We start from the raw sequence: 13,975 nt of genomic DNA, 5'->3' as shown, positions 1-13,975 counted from the left end.
TGCTCTCTTTATATGTAATAATCATTATTGCTTATTCATTTGAGAGTAAACTGAAGGTATTTTGACCCTTTACTCCTAAATAATTCACTGTGTATCCTTCCAAGAACAAGGGCATTTTCCTATGTAACTACAGTGCTGTGCTGTGCTAAGGCACTTCAGTTGTGGCCGACTTTCGCGACCCTATGGACTATGGCCCGCCAGGCTCCTCTATCCATGGGACTCTCCAGGCAAGAATACTGGAGTGGGTTGCCATGCCCTCCTCCAGGGGATCTTCCCAACCCAAGGACTGAACCCACGTTACTTATATCTGCTGCATTGGCAGGCGGGGTCCTTACAACTACTGCCCCCTGAGAAGCCCTGTAACTACAGTACAATGAACAAATTCAGGAAATTTAACATTGATATCCTATTATTTAATATTCAACACATATGCAAATTTTGCCAACAACCCAATAATGTTCTTAGAGTGGATTTTCCAATTCAAGATCCAATCCAGGATTCTGCACTGAATTTAATTCGCAGGTCTTTCCTTTAATCTGAAACTGTTCCTCTGCCTTTGTCTTTCACAACATTAGCCTGTTGGAAGAGCCAGTTACTTAGTAGAACAATCCTCAATTAAGGTCCCTCTATTGATTCCTTGTGATGAGATTTTGGTTATGCATTGCATAAATACCACAGGAAAGTAATGACATTCCCTAGTTCGAGTGTGTCAAGAAGAACATGTTTTTCCCACTACTGGTGATATTAATTTTGATTACTTGGTTGAGGTGATGCCTGACAGACTTCTCCACTGTGAAGTTACTGTATCCCCCTTGGTCATTAATCTCAAGAAAGACCACTGCAAACTGTAGTAATATCCTTTCCTCCATCCAACTTCCTCCACTAGTAACATTTGCCTGACTCGGTATTACCATAATGGTTGCAAACTAGTGACTTTTCTAACTACTGTTCCTTCTACAGTTTTTATTGTCCATCTAGCAGGAAGAGTTTTTCCCTTTTTCTTATTTGTTTATTATGGACTTGGGGATTCTGATTGTATTCAATAATCAGTTATAATCCATTGCTGTTCCTATTCATTTTGATGCCCCAATTCTCTCAGATTTGACGTGCCCTCATTTTTTAAAAAATCACTTCCTTACTTTGTGTTCCATCCTCATCTTGTATTTTCCCTTCTTCAGCCCTGGAACTGGAAGTAAAGTCTGATGCTGAAAAGAACAATATTACATAGGAACCTGGAATGTTAGGTCCATGAATCAAGGTAAACTGGAGGTGGTCAAACAGGAGATGGCAAGAGTGAACACTGACATTATAGGAATCAGTGGACTAAGATGGACTGGAATGGGAGAATTTAACTCAGATGACCATTGTATCTACTACTGTGGGCAGGAATCCTTTAGAAGAAATGGAGTAGCCATCATGGTCAACAAAAGAGTCTGAATGCAGTATTTGGATGCAATCTGAAAAACGAGAATGATCTCTGTTCGATTCCAAGGCAAACCATTCAATATCACGGTAATTCAAGTCTATGCCCCAACCAGTAATGCTGAAGAAGCTGAACAGTTCTATGAAGATCTACAAGACCTTCTAGAACTAACACCCAAAAAAGATGTCCTTTTCATTATAGGGGATTGGAATGCAAAAGCAGGAAGTCAAGAAACACCTGGAGTAACAGGCAAATTTGGCCTTGGAGTACAGAATGAAGCAGGGCAAAGGCTAACAGAGTTCTGCCAAGAGAATGCACTGGTCATAACCAACACCCTCTTCTAACAACACAAGAGAAGACTCTACACATGGACATCACCAGATGGTCAACACCAAAATCAGATTGATTATATTCTTTGCAGCCCAAGATGGAGAAACTCTATAGAGTCAGCAAAAACAAGACCGGGAGCTGACTGTTCAGATCATGAACTCCTTTTTGCAAAATTCAGAATTAATTGAAAAAAGTAGGGAAAACCACTAGACCATTCAGGTATGACCTAAATCAAATCCCTTAAGATTATACAGTGGAAGTGACAAATAGATTCAAGGGCTTAGATCTGATAGACAGAGTGCCTGAAGAACTATGGACGGAGGTCTGTGACACTGTACAGGAGGCAGTAATCAAGACCATCCTCAGGAAGAAGAAAGGCAAAATGGTTGCCTGAGGAGCTTTTCTCAAATAGCTGAGAAAGAAATGATGCAAAAAGCAAAGGAGAAAAGGAAAGATATACCCATTTGAATGCAGAGTTCCAAAGAATAGCAAGGAGAGATAAGAAGGCCTTCCTCAGTCATCAGTGCAAAGAAATAGAGGAAAACAACAAAATGGGAAAGACTACAGATATCTTAAAGAAAATTAGAGATATCAAGGGAACATTTCATGCAAAGATGGGCTCAATAAAGGACAGAAATGGTATGGACCTAACAGAAGCAGAAGATGAGATGGCAAGAATACACAGAAGAACTATACAAAAAAGATCTTCACGATCCAGATAATCACGATGGTGTGATCACTCACCTTGAACCAGACATCCTGGAATGCAAAGTCAAGTGGACCTTAGGAAGCATCACTATGAACAAAGCTAGTGGGGGTGATGGAATTGCAGTTGAGCTATTTAAATTCCTAAAAGATGATGCTGTGAAAGTGCTGCACTCAATATGCCAGCAAATTTGGAAAACTCAGCAGTGGCCACAGGACTGGAAAAGGTCTGTTTTCATTCCAATCCCAAAGAAAGGCAATGCCAAAGAATGCTCAAACTACCGCACAACTGCGCTCATCTCACACGCTAGTAAAGTAATGCTCAAATTCTCCAAGCCAGGCTTCAACAGTACGTGAACCGTGAACTTTCAGATGTTCAGCTGGATTTAGAAAAGGCAGAGGAACCACAGATCAAATTGCCAGCATTCGCTGGATCATCAAAAAAGCAAGAGAGTTCCAGAAAAACATCTATTTCTGCTTTATTGACTATGCCAAAGGCTTTGACTGTGTGGATCACAATAAACTGTGGAAAATTCTGAAAGAGATGGGAATACCAGACCACCTGACCTGCCTCTTGAGAAACCTATATGCAGGTCAGGAAGCAACAGTTAGAACTGGACATGGAACAACATACTGGTTCCAAATCGGGAAAGGAGTAGGTCAAGGCTTTATCCTTTCACCCTACTTACTTAACTTATATGCAGAGTTCAGTTCAGTTGCTCAGTCGTGTCCAACTCTTTGCGACCCCATGAACCGCAGCATGCCAGGCCTCCCTGTCCATCACAAACTCCTGGAGTCCACCCAAACCCATGTCCCTTGAGTCGGTGATGCCATCCAACTATCTCATCCTCTGTCGTCCCCTTCTCCTCCTGCCCTCAATCTTTCCCAGCATCAGGGTGTTTTCAAATGAGTAGCTCTTCACTTCAGGTGGACAAAGTATTGGAGCTTCAGCTTCATGCAAAATGCCGGGCTGGATGAAGCACAGATCAGATCAGATCAGATCAGTCACTCAGTCGTGTCCGACTCTTTGCGACCCCATGAATCGCAGCACGCCAGGCCTCCCTGTCCCTCACCAACTCCTGGAGTTCACTCAGACTCACGTCCATCGCGATGAAGCACAAGCTGGAATCAAAACTGCCTGGAGAAGTATCAATAACCTCAGATATGCAGATGACACCACTCTTATGGAAGAAAGGGAAGAAGAACTAAAGAGCCTCTTGATGAAAGGGCAAGAGGAGTCAAAAAGTTGGCTTAAAACTTAGCATTCAGAAAACTAATATCATGACATCCGGTCCCATCACTCAAGGCAAATAGATAGGGAAACAATGGAAACAGTGAGAGACTTTATTTTTGCAGGCTCCAAAATCACTGCAGATGGTGACCGCAGCCATGAAATTAAAAGAGGATTGCTCCTTGGAAGAAAATCTATGACTAACCTAGACAGCATATTCAAAAGCAGAGACACTACTTTGCCAACAAAGGTCCGTCTAGTCAAGGCTATGGTTTTTCCAGTAGTCATGTATGGATGTGAGAGCTGGACTATAAAGAAAGCTGAGTGCCGAAGAATTGATGCTTTTGAACTGTGGTGTTGGAGAAGACTCTTGAGAGTCCCTTGGACTGCAAGGAGATCCAACCAGTCCATCCTAAAGGAAATCAGTCCTGAATATTCACTGGAAGGACTGATACTGAAGCTGAAACTCCTATCCTTTGGCCACCTGATGCTAAGAACTGACTCATTTGAAAAGACCCTGACGCTGGGAAGATTGAAGGAAGGAGGAGAAGGGGACGAGAGGATGAGATGATTGGATGGCATCACTGACTCAATAGACATGAGTTTGAGTAAGCTCTGGGAGTTGGTGATGGACAGGGAAGCCTGGCATGCTGCAGTCCATGGGGTCGCAGAGTCGGACACAACTGAGTGACTGAACTGAACTGAGCCCTGGAATTTGCCATTGATTTGGGCAAACTAGCTGCGCTCACTGCTACTAGGGTGTCATTAGTTCTAGCCCTTTCGTTACACAGAGTTAGGAATTATATGCATGCCTGTATGAATGGATATTTTAATCACAAGTTCATATGGATAACTCTTAATTCCCATCCAACATTGCCGAGGTCTTCACTGCCTTCTTCTATTTCCTATTTTTATTTCCCTTCTTCTACAGTGAAAATCCTAGTTCCCAACATAGCAAGGAATTTACTCATTTGCTCAGTCCTATAATACACACAGAACAATTGTAAAATTGCTATCTCTCTACCACTATACATAACAGCCTAATACACCTGATTCAAGATTTCTTGTTTTTATTTTTGTAAGTCCTTTTATCTTAGGTTAAAGGTATATAATCAAATTCTGTGTTAAAAGTTTACTTGGATTCATTTTTTTTTTATTCTGAGAATTTGTTATTAAAGTACAGTCAGTTAATTTGCTGCTGTCTGTATTCAGTTTTAGAAGTTTTTTCCCTCCCAACCTTGTTAATTTCATTTTAAAAAATATATAAAATATTAAAAAGTTTCCAAAACTCATAACTACACAAAAAGGTTTAACAGAGCATAGCCACTCCCTCCACCATCCCTTTTACTCTGTTCCTACCCATTCCTCGCAGGTAACTAATTAGTTTCTGGTTATCTCTTCTCTATTTACTTTTGCTATATCAAAATTATGATGTTTTCTTCATGTGGAACAGAGAAATGGGACAGAATACTGGATCAAGAAAGAATTTTAAGATGGAAGACATAACAGAATGTTTGCATTATTTTCTAAATGATTCCACAGAAACTGAAATTGAAGATGTAGAAGGGATAGGATAACTACAGAAGGAAATATCCATCAAAATTCCTTCTGCTTAATTTGAGGGACATTGAAGAATTCCCATATTCCAAAATAGACTGCCATCCTGTTTGTAACCTTCCAAATTACTAATATCTATGGCTCTAGAGAACTCATATAAAAATAGGGTTATTATTTAGAAGGATAATTAAGCTAACACTACCTACTAATGTGGGGCTTCCCTGGTGGCTCAGTAATAACAAATCCACGTGATAATGCAGGAGATATGGGCTCAATCCCTGGGTCAGGAAGATCCCCTAGAGAAAGAAAGGGCAACCCACTCCAGTATTTTTGCCTGGGAAATCCCATGGACAGAGGAGTCTCACAAAAGAGTTGGATACAACTTAGCAACTAAACAATTACAATCTATTAATGGCAGTAGGAGAAATTCTGCCCTGGCAAGTGGGAAGTTTCAAACTTGAGCTAGACATTTAAGAGGAAAAGAGGTGAGAAGAGAATGACTCAAACAAGGATCTGTATAATAGCACTGACAGATAATAATGATTGTGCTAGAAAAACAAACTCACATCTCTGGGAACCTCTTGGAAAATTTACTAATATGCTAATGAGTAACAGGGTTATTCCTCATGATGCTGTCAGTGTGGCACAGAGGGAAGAACATAAACTTCACAGAGAGGTCTGGCCTTAAATCCCAAATGAATTACCTAATAGCTACATAACCACTGGCAAGTTATTACTTAACATCTCAGAGCCACAGTTTTCTTACCTATCATGTTAATATAGGACATAAACAGAATAATGTACAGCATTGCCCCTGGCCCAGATGAGTGTGCACACTCAGGTGTGTTCGACTGTGTGTGACTCTATGGACTGTAGCACACCAGGCTCCTCTGCCCATGGAATTTTCCAGGCAACAATAATGGAGTGGGTTGCCATTTCCTTCTCCAGGGGATCTTCCCGAACCAGGGATCAAATTTCTGTCTCTTGTACCTGGCCCAGAACATATGTTTAATAAGTAGTTCCTATAATCAACACAGATTAACAAGGTATTCTACAATAACATGCCTGAAAGGAATCCGTGCAATCACACCATCTCAGGCAGTATTTGGGGCTTTCTGGGTAGCTCAGCAGTAAAGAATTCGCCTGCAGTGCAGGAAACATAGGAGACCTGGGTTCAATTCCTGGGTCAGGAAGATCCCCTGGAGGAGGTCATGGCAATCCACTCCAGTATTCTTGCCAGGAAAATCCCAAGGACAAGGAGCCTGGTGGGCTACTTAGTCCATGGGGTCACAAAGAGTTGGACACAACTGATCATGCACATACGCAGGTGGTATTTGGTAAGAGAAAAAAAAATGTCCACGTAATTCCAATTCTCAATTTTCAGAATGTCCCAGAATCTATTTTTAAAAGTGTAAAAATATATGCTGACATACTAAAGTGCCAATGATTTAAAAGAAACCATTCTAGGGAGATGTTGATCAAATGTTAAAAACCTCTAGTTATAAGGTGAATACCTTCTGGGGATTTAATGTACAACATGGTGACTACAGTGTGGTTCAGATGGTAAAGAATCTGCCTGCAATGGGGGAGTGACCCAGGTTCAATCCCTGGATCAGGAAAATCCTCTGGAGAAGGAAATGACAACCCACTCCAGCATTCCTGCCTGGAAAATCCCATGGACAGAGGTGCCTGGTGGGCTACAGTCCATGGGGAGGCAGTCAGTCAGACACAACTGGGCAACTAACACTTTCACTTCACTTTCATTGCATACTTGAAAGTTGCCATAGAACAGAGCTTAAATATCCTACATACACACACACACAGAGCTAATTATAGGAGGTGATGGATGTATTAACTAACCTTAACTTCCATAATCATTTTGCAATTTATATATCAAATGATCACTTTGTACACCTTAAACTTACACAATGTTATGTTAACTGTATCAATTATATCAATAAAGCTGGAGAAAGTAATAATAGAAACTATTCTGCAAGTTAACTGCTAATAACTCAGAATAAACTAAGGAATACCTACAGCTCACAAAGAAATGAACATAAATCTATTACAAGCAATATTACCCAATCTTATAATTTTATAAATTCATATACACACAAGAGAATTAAGGACACTGAATAAAACAGTATTTTAAGTTTCTATTTTACTTTCAAATTAATCTACAAACCAAAATGTAACATGGAAAGTCTTAAATGACCTTTAACTAAATACTGAAAAATACAATAAACTTTCAGAGCCTAGAATCAGTAATAACAACCCCAAAACCCCATACATAAGAGTCTTAATATGTGCAATGGCAATGAGACTCAAAGCATACAGTTTTATCCTATAGACCGTCGTTTTCCTTGACAACTAGTAATGACTTCTATTTCATCTTAAATAATCGGTGTGTGGTCTATTTCTGTTCTAGAAGATGCGCTTTAAAGGTCACAATCTTAGTTTGCAATACTAAGATGATTAGAATGCATCAACAATGCAATCCCGAATGTCTTAGAAAACTTTCCAGTAGGGTGCTAATCCACAGACAGAGCTATTTTGCTTGTGGAGGGAGAAAGACGCATCCTTACTAAGAGAAAAGGAAGGGAGAGGAAAAAAGGAAAAAAAGGGAGAGAGAGGGATGCAAAATAACAAAGCACTGCTTCCATAAACAAATCAAAGTCTGTTCTTAAACTTTGGGAAATTCTATCTATCTATCTATCTTCCTCTACCAAATAGCAATAAAACTACAAGGCAATCATTTGTGTTTGGAAGCAGAAAAAGACTACGGAGAGAAAAGGAAAAAAACATTTTGTCATGTACTGAACTTACAAGTATTCAAAATCCTTAAACTCCACCTCCACCAAATATCCACCAAATATTGAGCATCACATCCTTTTCAAAATAAATCTAACATGAAACCACTGGACTCATTTTTAGCACTCGGTAGAGAACTTTTATCTCTCCCAGCGCTCACCACCCAATAACCCTTCTGGGCAGCCCTGAATAACCGCTATTCTCGGGACAAACAAGAGCTCGCGTTCCAGTACCCCGGAGGAGCCTCCGGGCGCGGAGAGGAACTAGGGGTCTGGAGGCCAAGGACCACTGACCGCCCCCTCGCTGCCCAGAGCCAGAGGTCCGAGCCGCCCAGGAAGTGCCCGAAGCGGCGGCCGAGCGGCGGTCCCCGCACCCCAGCGGAGTGCCATCGAGGCGCACCCGCCCCGTCCCTCCCAGGCAAGGTCCGCCTCCCAGAGTCCCCAGTCTTCGAGTAAGGAGGGACCTCGCCGACCCCGAGCCGCCTTCCAGAGCCGGGTTCCGCCCGGGCGGCCCCGCGCCGCCTCCCGGGCCGGGTTCCGCCAGGGCGGATCCGCGGCGCCTCCTGCCCCCGCGGGGCGCACCGACGAGCCGCTGCTCGCGCAGCCGCCGCCTACCTGGAGGGAGCTGGGGCCCGCGTGGACTGGGGGTGCGGTGGTCGGCTGGGCGCTCAGCAGCCCCTGGCGCGCGAAGCCAGCGTGCAGAGCGCAGTGCACCGCGGAGACCAGCGCCGCGAAGATCCGCCGACCACACCCAGGCCCGCGCCGCCCAGCAGCCAACTCCGCGGCGCGCGGGGCCGGGGCGGGGACGTGGCTCGAGGCGCAAGGCACGAGGCACGAGGCGCGCGGACTCTGCGGGGACGCGCCGCGGGCGCGCGCAGATCCTGGAGCTTGCGCGTCCGGGGTCGGGGGGCGAAAGCTGCTGGCGCGGCGCGCAGCTTTTGCTTCCTATTTTTTCTCTCGTTTCCTGCTAGAAGGAGAAGAAAAACATTAATTCCCCGGGCAGTTTCGTTTTCTTGGTGCGGTGCCTGGACTCCGGAGCACACTTCTGAGGAGTGCCCAAGTGGTGTGGCCGGTTTCCTTCCTGCCACCGCGCAGGCCTCAGCTTGCTCGTGGGCTGGATAGAGGGGCTGACTTAGGAGACCTCAAGGTCCCATTTAGGTTTCACATTCTGTGAACTGAAGCCCCGAGACTTCCAAAATTGCCTTGGGATCCCAGCTCTATCGTCGCTAGTTGTGTGACCGTGTACCGTCTCATGGACTGTTTCATCGTGGGCAAAGGAGGGCTAGTGTACCTACCTCATGAAGGTGCGAAATCTTTTAATGAGGTAACGTTTGCACAGAGCCTGCCTCTGAATAAATGATCAACGCTTGGAAGTTATTGTTATTGCTGTCGCTGATGAAACCGGGCCTTCCAGAAAACCCTGTCAATTCTCTCATCTCTGCATGAGTTAAACATCACATGGAACCGACTTTTTCCAGATTTCTAGGGCTGTTTTATGTTTAAAATGTCATAAAATGAATGCATCTACCCAGTTTGCTTCCTCTGAAGTCAGTACCGCCCGGGAGCAATTTTCCTCTCCCCCCCACCCCCATCTTTCTTCTGAGTTAAATCCAGTTTGACAGACTGTTGCTATAGCATTCCTTCTCTGACGTCAAACAATTTAAAGAAACAGCCCCGGGTAGCGAAAACTGCAGAGGAGTTCTTTGTGGAGTTTCTGTGAAGAAACGTTTGAACAATATCATGAGAGAACTTTAACACCTCCGCAGCCTTCGACTTCTTCTTCAGCAGCTCCCTGAAATAAATTTTTTAGTACCTTCATGATGAGCACAACCCTGACTGCAGCAGTGGAGAAGATGTGACCGTTTTGTGGAAAAGCCAGACCATGACAAAAATGGAAACAGCTGTGGTGCTAGGACGATGAAATTATAGGTGGTTCCCCCCCACCACCACCACCAGCAGATTTTTATTTTCCTTAATGTGAGGTGCTTGTTTCCATTAAGAAAAAGGAGACATGCCAAATCTTCTACATATATGTGTCTGAAAAGTTGATTGGGACCTGAATAGTTTGCAGCCATAACTATTTATGTTTTATTAATCAAATCCTGAGCATTATCATTGTCATGTTTAAGAGGAAGCAAAGGGAAATTATTATTTAAGGAACTCCTATTATGTACCAGGCTCCCTGCTTTCTTACATTGTACTTAATTCTCATACTAATTTTTCAGTGTGCAGTCTATCTCTGTTTTACAGATCAAAAAAAAAAAAAATAAGGCTCAATGAGATTAAGTAATTTATATAGAATTACACAGTGTCACAGACTTTATATGGAATCCAGATTGGATCGACTCCAATGCCCACTTTCTTTCAGATTCTTTTCTGTCCCCTGCTTGTGCACTGGCACTTAACAAATATTATAGTTCTTTGAGAGATTTTTGGGTTAAGATTATCAGTTGAAAAGCAAGTTACTGGTATTTAGGAAAACCCAATGGAAAATATTGAGTTATTCTCTTCCAGGAAAGATTAGGGGAAATATAAATCAACAGCTCCTAAACACAAAAACCTGAAAAAAATGTTACAAGAATTTTATTTCCCATTATTTGAAGATTTATGAAGAAATGACACAAAATGATCACTTCAACCTTCCTGAAAATTTGATGTGGACCGAGAAATTACTGAAAGAATAAAGTCCAAGTACAAAAAAGCAAAGTTTAATTATTATCCAAACTAGTCCACGTCCAAGAATATTATATTTCTGTTTTGCCACATCTGCTGCACATTTCCCTGAAAAGAACACTTACTTGTTAAAGGACAAGCCTGTATTACAAATCTGAAAGTGGAGATGATGAAAAGAATTTCTTTAGCAGGAATAATTTTCTAAAAACACAGCGATACATCTAACTGATCCAGCAATTAGTAATCTTTCACATGATAATATAATCCATGTAGAAAGACAGAGAGAGAAGGAAAGAAAGAGAGAGAGAGAGAAGAGAGAGAGAAAGAAAGGTAGGTAGTTTTAATATTCTTCAAGCCTGTGGATTTGTGTAGACTATTGTGTAATGATGTATCCTGCCTGCTTCTAATAATTAAATCCAATGTTCTTGTGTTTGGATGCCACTGGCTGGTATTTAGATTTCTAACTCATTAAACCCATGTTGGCAAATCCTATTCTATTAAAAGAGGATGGAGGGGGGTGTCTCCCCTAGAGAACCTTGGAAGACAAAATTCCTGTCTGTTTCATCCTTGTGTTCTTTGTGATGTTTAACAGAATACCTTGTAGATTCTTAAGTACGCAGTGAACAAATGAATAAATAAGGGCACCTGGCTACTTCTTTTACTCAACCTTCATACCTACCTCCCTCAGGCCCCTACTCAGAATCATAGAAAGGAGAAGAGTGATCACTATTTTTCTGGGAGTTCAGCTGTTGTTGCTTCTGCAGAGTGTTTTGCTCACTTATAACCAAGTTCAAAGAAGCTCTGCTGTTGGTTCTATATTGGATGAATCTGAAACCCATTCTCAGCAAGCTATGGTAGAATCCACAGTGCATAGGTTCATAACCTTGGCTTTTAAATCATACCCTCATTCAGTTCAGTTCAGTCACTCAGTCGTGTCCGACTCTTTGCAACCCCATGAACTGCAGCACTCCAGGCCTCCCTGTTCATCACCAACTCCCGGAGCTTACTCAAACTCGTGTCCATTGAGTTGGTGATGCCATCCAACCATCTCATCCTCTGTTGTCCCCTTCTCCTTGTGCCTTCAATCTTTCCCAGCATCAGGGTCTTTTCAAATGAGTCAGCTTTTCTCATCAGGTGGCCAGAGTACTGGAGTTTCAGCTTTAACATCAGTCCTTCCAGTGAACACCCAGGACTGATTTCCTTTAGGATGGACTGGTTGGATCTCCTTGCAGTCCAAGGGACTCTCAAGAGTCTTCTCCAATACCACAGTTCAAAAGCATCAATTCTTTGGTGCTCAGCTTTCTTTATAGTCCAACTCTCACATCCATACATGACCACTGGAAAAACCATAGCCTTGACTAGACGGACCTTTGTTGACGAAGTAATGTTTCTGCTTTTTAATATGCTGTCATATTAAAAAGTGCACTTTTTGGTCATAACTTTGCTTCCAATGAGTAAGTGTCTTTTAATTTCATGGCTGCAATCACCATCTGCAGTAATTCTGGAGCTCCCCAAAATAAAGTCAGCCACTGTTTCCACTGTTTCCCCATTTGCCATGAAGTGATGGGACCGGATGCCATGATCTTAGTTTTCTGAATGTTGAGCTTTAAGCCAACTTTTTCACTCTCACTTTCCTCAAGAGGCTCATTAGTTCTTCTTCACTTTCTGCCATAAGGGTGGTGTTGTCTGCATATCTGAGGTTATTGATAGTTCTCCCGGCAATCTTGATTCCAGCTTGTGCTTCTTCCAGCCCAGCATTTCTCATGATGTACTCTGCATCTAAGTTTAATAAGCAGGGTGACAATATATAACGTACTCCTTTTCCTATTTGGAACCAGTCTGCTGTTCCATGTCCAGTTCTAACTGTTACTTCCTGACTTGCATACAGGTTTCTCAAGAGGCAGGTCAGGTGGTCTGGTATTCCCATCTCTTTCAGAATTTTCCACAGTTTATTGTGATCCACACAGTCAAAGGCTTTGGCATAGTCAATAAAGCAGAAATAGATATTTTTCTGGAACTCTCTTGCTTTTTCAATGATCCGACGGATGTTGGCAATTTGATCTCTGGTTCCTCTGCCTTTTAGAAATAGTCTAGTTTTTTTTTCTGAGCCTACTTTGGTGTCAGACAACGCCAAGTACATTATGAAGAGCACAACAGTCAAAGTGTACAATATCCCAGTACAGAACTGTTGTAAGTGTTGTATACATTCCAATCTATTGTATGCAGGATGACACCAAGTTCTATACATGGCATATACTTTATAGAACTAAAGTAACAGGTTTTCTTCTAACTACAACTAAATAGTTCAAAAATGTTAATGGAAATTGTTTAATAGGATTTGCAGCAGAGTTCCTTAAGGATGTAAGAAGCAAATCCTTAGTAGACTCTAAGAAGTAAGTTTGTGTTGTCTTATACATCCATAATCCTGGGCAGTCATATCCAAACCCTTCCCTCTTGCTTACACACATTGCATTTTGATATCAGCTCTTTTTACAATTTGTACTTTGAGCCCAACTTTACTGTGTTCTTCTGATCTGTTCTCCTAATACAAATAAATTAAAGCTGTTGCATCTTTCTTCTTAGGTTCTCTAATGGCAATTTGGGTCTATTGTCTATATGAACATCAGTGACCTTAGTCACTGTACTTGATTAACAGTGTCTGTCTCAGGCATAGGAGGCGAAACAGAATCACCCAAGCATATATTTGCTGCACTAGGTCCTATGGTTCATGTCTCTGGAATCTGTTATTGAAAATGAACAGGCAAAGTGGAAAGAATACTAAACTGCACATCAGAAGACCTGATTTAGAGCTTTGGCTCTTGTACTAAATATCTGTGTGAGCAGATTATAACCTGCCTGCATTCTGTCTTCTTCCGTATACAAAATGGGAGTGCTGGATCTTAACAGGATTGGCAAATAGCAGTGATGCCATCACTCAGTACTGCGCCCAACGTATAACTTCATAAATCAGAAAAGGACTCTTTCCCTCTAAGCCTCATGACCATCCCCCAAATTCTTCTGAATACAGGTATCCCCCAACCTTTTCAATAGTTAATACCACTTTGCATTTATGAAAGACGTATATTAGAATCTGTTTTTTTACTAACTGAAAAAAATCCAAGAAGGAGTTTTGCTTTTATGGGGAAAAAAGGGAAAAGGCGAAAATAGCATTCAGCATTTGTTTTCCAACAGCCCTGTCAGAGGGAGTGCACACCCAGAGCAGCAGGGAGCGCGGCACCACCCAGC

The 13,975-nt window shown here is 42.2% G+C and overlaps 1 protein-coding gene across 1 annotated transcript in view; it reads right to left on the bottom strand.

Annotated features, from left to right (window-relative positions):
* Positions 1-9,588, bottom strand: part of GNB4 (G protein subunit beta 4) — a 71,923-nt gene extending 62,335 nt beyond the window's left edge. Inside the window, exons 1-2 of the mRNA XM_027540405.1 lie at positions 9,352-9,588; positions 8,672-9,023 (exon numbers count right to left, since the gene is read on the bottom strand). The gene's annotated coding sequence lies outside the window, so the exon portion shown is untranslated. The remainder of the gene's footprint in view (positions 1-8,671; positions 9,024-9,351) is intronic.
* Positions 9,589-13,975: the final 4,387 nt, after the last annotated feature.

Source organism: Bos indicus x Bos taurus, chromosome 1, assembly GCF_003369695.1.
Source record: "Bos indicus x Bos taurus breed Angus x Brahman F1 hybrid chromosome 1, Bos_hybrid_MaternalHap_v2.0, whole genome shotgun sequence".
Classification (NCBI taxonomy): domain Eukaryota; kingdom Metazoa; phylum Chordata; class Mammalia; order Artiodactyla; family Bovidae; genus Bos; species Bos indicus x Bos taurus.
This window is presented reverse-complemented; position numbering and strand designations above follow the sequence as displayed.